At 35.9% G+C, this 6,036-nt stretch overlaps 1 pseudogene; it reads left to right on the forward strand.

The window, feature by feature from the left end:
* Nucleotides 1-3,138: 3,138 nt before the first annotated feature.
* Nucleotides 3,139-5,783, forward strand: LOC113905104 (annotated as a pseudogene).
* The last annotated feature ends 253 nt before the right edge of the window (nt 5,784-6,036 follow it).

A 6,036-nucleotide genomic window follows, 5' to 3' on the forward strand; every position in this document is an offset into this window, starting at 1 on the left:
CTTCTTCTCATCTCTATTATGCTCCTGGTTTCTCTCGGTGGCCTAACTCAGATGGAAACTAGACACTTGAGGAGCTCTATTGATGAAATTTAAAGATTAAGCTCCAGGTAGACCAAAAAAAAAAAAAAAGATAAAAAAGACAAACTGTATAGATGGTCTAGACTGACAAACGAAGCATCATCAGCATATTTATATTATCTGTATATCCATGGTATTCCCTTTGCTAGTTATTTATTATTATAGCAATTTAAAATATAAAGAGCAGGGAGGGTATGGGGAGGGAGGAGGGAGGAGGGTTCAGGATGGGGAACACATGTATACCTGTGGTGGATTCATTTTGATATTTGGCAAAACTAATACAATTATGTAAAGTTTAAAAATAAAATAAAATTAATTAAAAAAAATAAAAAAAATATAAAGAGCAATGTTCAGAATCAGTAAATAAGTAGTTCAAATGCAGCAAAAGTTATCTGACTGAGGGTTTTCCTATATCATTCAGTCTTCTATCTGCATGGGAACTTAGTAACTTTTCCAAGTCAAGTCTCAAAATATCAAGACATTTAAGCATTAGTTTTTTTAAAAAAATGAGTCCCATTAGTATACCATTTCAGATTTGATTCCCTAAAGATACTGGGGAGAGGCAAGAAACATGTCCTCAATGAGTTTAAGATTTTAAAAAGAATAAATCACTCATGGTGGTTTATAGTCTAGATGATTTTCTGTGAGAAATAATTGAACCCTAGGGTGTTGGCCCCTCTGTGACAATTTTGGTATAAATTCCTCAGCTTCTTCATATCCATTCTGTCACTGGGAAATCATTCTTCTTTCACAGGTAGGACTACGTATTGGACAGTTTGCTGTGCTCTATGCTGAGTCATTCAGTCGTCTTTGACTCTTTGCGACCCCATGGACGGTAGCCCACCAGACTTCTCTGTCCATGGGGATTCTCCAGGCAGGAACACTGGAGTGGGTTGCCATGGCCTCCTCCAGGAGATCTCCCCAATCCAGGGATCAAACCCAGGTCTTCTGCATTGTAAGCGGATTCTTTACTATCTGAGCCACCAGAGAAGCCCAAGAATACTGCAGTGGGTAGCCTATCCCTTTTCCAGGGGATCTTCAGGACCCTGTAATCAGAATGGGGTCTACTGTTTTGCACTAAGTGAAGTTGCTCAGTTGTGTCCAGTTTGCAATCCCATGGACTGTAGTCTACCAGACTTATCTATCCGTGGGATTTTCTAGGCCAGAGTACTGCAGTGGGTTGCCGTTTCCTTCTCCAGGGGATCTTCCTGACCCAGGGATTGAACACAGGTCTCCTGCACTGCAGACAGATGCTTTACCCTCTGAGCCACCAGGGAAGCTCCTTCATTGCATGCATATTCTTTACCAGCTGAGCTAAATTCTATTTTTTTCATATTACAAATATTTATAAATATGCCATGGAGTGGTATCACAATGGAAAAAGAAATAGATCAAAGGCCACAAGACAGAACCTCAGGTTGAGAGTCTTTCAAGAATACCAAGTTTTATAGTGCCCAGAGCCACTTCTGTCCACGTCTCTCTAAGTTTTCCTTGCCAAGTCATCTCTTCCCATCAGGTGGCCAAAGTACTGGAGTTTCAGCTTCAGCATCAGTCCTTCCAATGAATGTTCATGACTGACTTCTTTTAAGATGAACTGGTTGGATCTCCTTGCAGTCCAAGGGACTCTCAAGAGTCTTCTCCAACACCACATTTCAAAAACATCAATTCTTAGGTGCTTAGCTTTCTTTATGGTCCAGTTCTTACATCCATACCTGATTACTGGAAAAACCACAGCTTGGATTAGACAGACATTTGTCAGCAAAGTAATATCTCTGCTTTTTAATATGCTATCTAGGATCGTCATAGATTTTTCTTCCAAGGAGATAGTCTCCTTTATCATGTACTAAAGATGAGAAATGCACTTTATGATTTCTTACATACTGTCTCAGTTTTATAGATAATATGGTTATTATTAACAGTATGACCTCTACAGACTCAAATTGAATCCCTATCATACAGTTTATTTTTATTTTCTGAGAGTTAAAATGAGGTAAAATTACAACAAAATTATTATGGTTTGGGGATGGGTCTGTCAATCACTCTTTAAAAAATTGTCTTCTTCTCAAGAAGAAATTTTTAATATGTTATTTTACCCCAATTATTCCTTCTTTTAATATGTAATACCACTGATAAATGTGGATATATAAAAATAATCATGTATTGTTTATGTACTGTATTTTTACCTGTATTTATACAAAAACACTGATTTAATTTTTTCCCATGAGCCAATTATTGCCCTAAATAATTGGCTGAAATATACAAAGCTAAGGATAGCCTGGGATATCTAACTGAAGTAAGATCTGGTCATGTGAGGGCCACCTGAGGTAGGCAAGGGTGCATAAAATGAACATGCAATGCAGTGTGAGGGACTACCTAGAAAATAACCTTGAGGTTAGAGTGGCAGGTAGACAGACACCGATTTTATAAAGATCTATTTGTTCTATTTCCCTAAATCATTCACCTGTGGGGAAAAAAAACAATGAATTTCAATTATTGACACTTTAGACACTACATCAGGATTATTCTGAAAACAAAAAATCATAGTTTTAAAGAATATAAATATAAATCATATATTTAAAGGGATTGTAAGTGACCAATCCATGGTAATGATTTGTAGAAAAGATCTAAGCTTCTCAACTATGAAAAGACTTGCAGAAAAGTATTTGAAACTATGTAAATGTATCCTATATTAAGTTAAATATTGAAGCATCTACTACATTATTTCTGGATATTTAAAGACAAATTTGATGAGAAACACTTTTAAAGACTACTGAATTTCTTATAACATTGCTTCTGTTTTATGTTTTGTTTTTCTGGCCATGAGGCATGTGGGATCATAGCTCCCTAAAAGGGGATCAAATCTTTGTTCCCTGCATTGCAAAATGAAGTTCTAACCACTGGATAACCTGAAAAGTCCCTTATGTAACTTCTTTATGCCACATATATTTAGAAGTTTGAAAGAAGTAGGCATTGATGAAATGATGTTAATAATGGAGAATGATAAAAAAATACATTTTTATTTCATTTACTTTAGACATCATTGGAAGCTGAGCAAACACAATGTTAAAGGAAAATTACACAGAGGTGACTGAGTTTATCCTCTTTGGACTGAAGATCAAGCTGACTTGCAGCCTGTCCTTTTTGTAGTCTTCCTAGTCATCTACCTGATCACAGTCATCGGTAATGCGGGCATGATTTTGTTAATCAGAACTGACTCAAAGCTTCAGACTCCAATGAACTTCTTCCTCAGCTACCTCTCCTTTGTAGATCTCTGTTATGCCACCAATGTTACTCCTCAGATGCTGGTCAATCTCTTATCCAAGAGAAAAACCACTTCCTTCCTCGGTTGCTTTATACAGTTTGACTTTTTCATTTCCTTGGTGCTCAGAGATACCTATATGCTCAAAGCAATGGCTTATGACCACTACATGGCCATCCACAAACCCTTGTTATATGGCAGCAAGATGTCCCGAGGTGTCTGCCTCTCTCTCGTTGCTACATCTTATATTTATGGCTTTGCAAATGGTCTTACCCAGACCATCCTGATGCTCCGTCCCTCCTTCAGTGGACCCAATGAAATCAACCACTTTTACTGTGCTGACCCACCTTTCCTAGTCCTGGCCTGCTCAGACACTTATGTCAATGAAACTGCCATGTTCGTGGGGGCTGGTTCCAGCCTCATGTTTTCTCTCACCATCATCCTCATCTCCTACATTGTCATCTTTACAGCCATTCTGCAAATGAATTCTCCAGAAGGGAGGCACAAGGCCTTCTCCACCTGTGGGTCTCATCTGACAGTTGTCACTATGTTTTATGAGACACTGTTCTGGATGTATCTAAGGCCACCTTCTGAGGCATCTGTAGAACAGACCATGCAGCTGTTTTTATGTCTTTCTGAGTCCTATGCTAAACCCTTTCATCTACAGCCTTCAGAACAAAGATGTTAAAAGAGCAATAAGGAAAGTGTTTCGAGAGAATTTGTTTGTCAAATCAGGTACACATTTAGTCAGAGGTATGTATTCTCTGACCAATTAGAGAAAATTTTCTACTAATAAGTCACTTTTTCTCATTGACTTGTCTTTTTCTTTTGTAATTCACTTATGAGACTTGAAAGAATGAGTCCAGTGATTAGCTTGTGTTACTTTACTGTGTTTGAAATGACTACAACCTTGAATGGAGAAGAAAATGGCAATCCACTCCAATATTGTTGCCTGGAGAATCCCATGGACGGAAGAGCCTGGCAGGTTACAGTCCATGGGGTCTCAAGAGTTAGACAGGACTCAGTGACTAAACCACCACCATCCACCATGCTGAAATTCATAAAGCATTGCTATTTTTCTGTAAAATTAATGAATGTCAGATAATTCTACTCATAGTACCCATAATGGTAGAAATTTATGAAATTTCATATTTCATAATGCTAAGACAATGACAATTTGTTTGATATGGAGGGCTTAATAATTTGCAACTGTTTACCAAAATCTGTCAACCATATCAGGAAGAAAGATTTTTCTTTCTTTGATTCTTTTGGTCAGTTTTTCCTGTTTTCACCTTATATATCAGTGAAGATCAATGGGTATCTTAAATTATTAATCTAAGAAACATATGTAGATATTAGTACTGATGTAATGGAATCCTCATTCATAAAACTTTTGAGAGAAATGCCAAATTTCCTTTAGGTTTTTAAAAAGCTTATTTATTTTGACTCTTGTTTGCTTGTTTTACCAATATGCTTTTCACTTTAAAAGTGATACTGTGTTTTGATTTAGTATTTTTTTTTATTATGAACTATTAACAGCTCACAGCCAGAAGTAGAAAATAATGTAAAGAGCACTTGACTATGCATAACTAATCATCAGTAAGCATTTACACAAGGACACTTTTGTTTAGGATTTTCACACATCTCCATGTCATGGACCCCACTACTCACCTTTAGCATCTCCTCCTGAGGCATACAAATTGGGGAATCTTATGGTGCTGGAAAACTCTCAGAAGAGATGGCAGTTGAGCAGAACATGGTTCTATTTGGCCAAGTTAGTTGATTTCTCTGTTTTTTTTCAGATCTTCAGCATCCCTACACATGTTTATTACTTCATACATAAAACATGAGAAAGGTTTGTGAATTTTTCTTTTAATAATTATTTAAATATTGAATTTGTATTATTGTATTATGTCAAGTAATAAATTAGTATTATTCCTCATATCATTTATAGTTTCTATCCCATCTCTGATACTTAAAATCTAAAAGTTGCTTCTGATAATCATAAATCTTCAACAGCACTTTTTATTGTTTTTAGTTGGTGCTTATTTATATATGTCCATTCTTTTAAAAATTAATTTATAATTGATTTATAATTTATAAGTTTCAAGTGTATGACATAAGGATTCACTATTTTTAGAATTTATAGGAAGCTTCCCCATTAGCTCAACAATAAAGAATGCCTGCAGTGCAGGAGACTCAGAAGATTCTGATTTGAGGTCTAGTCAGGAATATGTCTTGGGGGAGGAATTGTTAAAAAAGCAATAAGGAGAGTGACTCAAGAGAAATTATTTGCCAATAGGATAGATATTTTGGTCACTTGTATATCACATATCCATATTCTCTGGTCAATTAGTGAGTACTTTAAATCATTTTGGCTATAAACTATTGTTTTTCTTTTTGTAATTCAGGTATTAGACCTGGAAAAATGTTTTCAAATAGTTAGTTGTAACTCAATGTATTAAACAAATACCATATATAAATTAAAACACAAGACCAAAAATCATTGCCAGTGCTCTATAAAATTAATTAAAGGCAGATTATTATGTCCACATTACCCATAAGGGTACACAGTTTTACCAGACAGAATTAAAAAATTATGCTAAGGCAATGACATTTTGTTAGATTTCTAGGGCTTTCTAAGGTTTCCAATCTATTTTCCAGGAACCTGTCAAAAATGCATGTGTATTGTCTGTTGA

The sequence above is a fragment of the Bos indicus x Bos taurus genome, chromosome 15 (genome assembly GCF_003369695.1).
Source record: "Bos indicus x Bos taurus breed Angus x Brahman F1 hybrid chromosome 15, Bos_hybrid_MaternalHap_v2.0, whole genome shotgun sequence".
NCBI classification, from domain to species: domain Eukaryota; kingdom Metazoa; phylum Chordata; class Mammalia; order Artiodactyla; family Bovidae; genus Bos; species Bos indicus x Bos taurus.